We start from the raw sequence: 3,381 nt of genomic DNA, 5'->3' as shown, positions 1-3,381 counted from the left end.
TTTTTCATTTATTTATTGCATAATACTAAAATATAGTATCTTAAAAATATGCTATACTGGCTCTAAAGCAACAGTCTCCAACTTTTTGGCACCAGGGACCAGTTCCACAGACCAGGGAGGTGGGGGCGAATGGTTTCAGAGGCATTAGATTCTCATAAGGAACCTCATAAGGAGCACACAACCTAGATCCCTTGCATGCCCAGTTCACAATAGGGCTCATGCTCCCATGAGAATCTAATGCTGCCACTGATTTGACAGGAGGCAGAACTCAGGCAGTGATGCTCACTCACCTGCCTCTCATGTCCTGCTGTGCGGCCTGGTTCCTAGCAGGCCACGGACCAGTACCTGCTTGGGGACTCCTGCTGTAAAGGACCCACTATGAATCACTGCCATAAATCAGCTTCTGGATTGTCTCAAGGCAGCCATCAACTCTGGCCCATGCGCCTCAAATCCAAAGCTATGTCCACTGATTCCCCGGGCTCAGCACAATTCAGTCATGCCTACCATCCACATTATGGGAGCAATGTAGTGTGGTTTGCAAGGGCAAATGTTTTGCGGTCAGACAGACTTGGATTCAAATCTTAATTCTTCCACATGTTATCTTTATAACTGAGCAGATCTCCCAAGACTCAGTTTTCACATTTATTAAATGGAGGTAATTCTTATCCAGAATATAGTGCCTAGAACCTGGTTAAATGCTCAGTGTTAGCTATTATTCTCAAGAATGGCCTTAGGATTTAAACTGAGAACTTAGTTCCATCTCTGGTTTGCAGTGGGACCAGGAAGTCTAATCACATTGTTGATGGATCAGAATGAAAATAGTGGAAACATTTGTCCTGGGGAAAAGGAATATCATACAGTTACTTGCTCTGCTTGCAGTCAACATTTTATTTTTTGATTCAAGTGGTCACTGCTTTCAAATCCCCAGAATCTACTGAGATTAGTGATGGCCTCACCAAGTAACTAGAGAATAGCAGGCATAGTACCTCATCAACCTTGAGTATACAAAGTTGGGTACAATGGGGTCTTAGTCTACATTAAGTTTTCATTTTGTCAAACTGTTCAGATTGACTTTTAGAAGGTTAGGATGATGTCTGTTGATTAGGTTTTGTCTGTTGTGATAAATAACATTCCAAAGTAATAACATTTCTGATAACATGAAACATAACAAAGGCAGTGTGTATAGTGGTTATGAATAGAGATTCTGAGCCATCTTGCTAACTGCATGATTTTGAGCAAGTTATCATCTCTGTGAAATGGACTTCATAGGGTTGTTATGAAAATTTGGTGAGATGGCACATGTAAATTACCAACAGTACCTGATGTTTGTTTTTTGTTGTTTTTCTGTTGTTGTTGTTGTTGTTTGCCATTAAGGGTCTTTTATTTGTATTCATCACATCAGAGATCATCTCTTCCTAGGAAGCTTTTTAAAAATCCCCAGGTTGGATTAGGGCACTCCTTCTAGGTCCCTGACAATTTCCTCCAGGTTAGGGATCCCAAGGGGTTGCTGCCTTCCTAGGTCTCTGGCCTGGCCCTTGGGGCACACAGTCATCAAGAAGTGCTGGGGGGAAGTGAGCTCTTTATTTAGACATAGCTCTGCTGAGTGGAAAGTGGGCACCGGCCCCATTAACGCTTGCTGGCTGGTGGCTTCCAAGCACGCCCCACTGCCAAGGCTCAGCTCTGCAGTCTGCCACCACAGGTCCCTAGCACAGCCCCCAGGGTCCTTAAAAGTCATCATCATCACAGATGTCAAGGTATGCGTCAAAAGCCTCTCTGTTGCAGTTTCCATCAGGAGTGAAGACTATTTGTGGAAGGTCCCATCTACGCAGATGGCAATGACACAATTGACGTTCTTGGAAGTATTGCGACAGAAGACGCAGATGCAAGCTGACTCAGCAGGCACAGTGAAGCTCGCCAGGCTCCACTGAGGGTCCACGTACTGCCCAATGATAGGCCCTTGCCCACAGCGAGCCAGTGCGGAGCAGCGGTTGAGGCGGGTATCCTTGAGAGCAAAGATATGGATGGTGCCTTTATCACTGGAAGTACAGAGGAAGGAGGAGTCGTGGCTGAAGTTAATGCAGTAGACGGTGGCAGGGTCAGTGCCTCGGCACAGCTCTACCAGTTTCTCCTTGGATGGTGTGTCAAAGAGGTGAATAAGGGTACCCTTCTGGGAGGCTGAGGCCACTACAGTCCCTGGCTGGTTTAGAGACACACAGGCTATGTCACTCTGGTGTGCACTGATGGTGAATGGAGCAGACGAGGTGCCAGGCACTGTGTTCGCCAGGTCCACAAGTTGCAGACTCCCACACTTGTGTCCCAGGAACACTAACAGTTGCTTCTCCAGGCTGGGGCAGAGGTCACAGAGCCCCTTGGGGTTGTCCCAGGTATCAAACTCAAACAGCTTTCGGGGATTGTCTGGGAAGGAGTACACACAGATGCGGTTCTTCAGCACCATCACGATCTTGTCATGGCGCATGAGCACAGAAAGCACTAGCTTAGTGAAGGTGAACTCCAGCACCAGCTTCTCTTTGGAGTCCTTGCCCTCCCGGGCATCGTCCCAGATCAGCACTGAGATCTTTGAGAACTTGGGGCTACTACTACCACCCACCAAGACCAGAAGGTTTGTTTGTTTGTTTATTTGTTTGTTTTTGAGACGGAGTCTTGCTCTTTCACCCAGGCTAGAGTGCAGCGGTGCAATCTCGGCTCACTGCAACGTTCACCTCCCAGGTTGAAGCGATTCTCCTGCCTCCCAAGTAGCTGAGATTACAGGTGTGCACCACCACACCAGGCTAAATTTTGTACTTCTTTTTTTTTTTTTTTTTTTTTTTTTTTTAAGTACAGACGGAGTTTCACCATGTTAGCCAGGCTGGTCTTGAACTCCTGACCTCAAGTGATCTGCCTGCCTTGGCCTCCCAAAGTGCTGGGATTACAGGCATGAGCCACCATACCCAGCTGACCTTTTATTTAAAAGCATTTGTTTCTAAGATCATAATTCAATTGCCAGGAAAATTACCAGGTAATGATTGCCTCTAAGAAAATCAGTCCCTAAACTTGTCCCATCTCTAGCTCACTGAGGGTATAATCCCCAATGTAGACCCAATATGAGATCACTGACAATTCCCTTCATTTTACTCTTGAAGAGAAAGACAGAAGTTATGAAGAAATTGTCATTCCCTGAGGGACACTCAGAGGAATAACCAGCCCAAGATTCTTTACAGGAATTCTACGTGGAAAGTGTTCACTTGGATTAATAAGCCCCTTTGGTTAAAAGGCAATTATATGAAGGAATGTAAATATATTGGGCTTTCAGTCATTCACACTTCAATATGAATTAGATCAATCATAATGTTTTCTTCTAACCAACTAGATGAGCTAAGTGTC

General features: G+C 45.4%; 1 pseudogene across 1 annotated transcript; it reads right to left on the bottom strand.

The window, feature by feature from the left end:
- Window positions 1-1,362: 1,362 nt before the first annotated feature.
- LOC112624382 lies at window positions 1,363-2,623 on the bottom strand (annotated as a pseudogene). The gene has a single exon (XR_003119392.1). The product of XR_003119392.1 is annotated as a WD repeat domain phosphoinositide-interacting protein 4 pseudogene (transcript).
- Between the last annotated feature and the right edge of the window lie 758 nt (window positions 2,624-3,381).

This window comes from Theropithecus gelada, chromosome 5 (genome assembly GCF_003255815.1).
Source record: "Theropithecus gelada isolate Dixy chromosome 5, Tgel_1.0, whole genome shotgun sequence".
NCBI classification, from domain to species: domain Eukaryota; kingdom Metazoa; phylum Chordata; class Mammalia; order Primates; family Cercopithecidae; genus Theropithecus; species Theropithecus gelada.
This window is presented reverse-complemented; position numbering and strand designations above follow the sequence as displayed.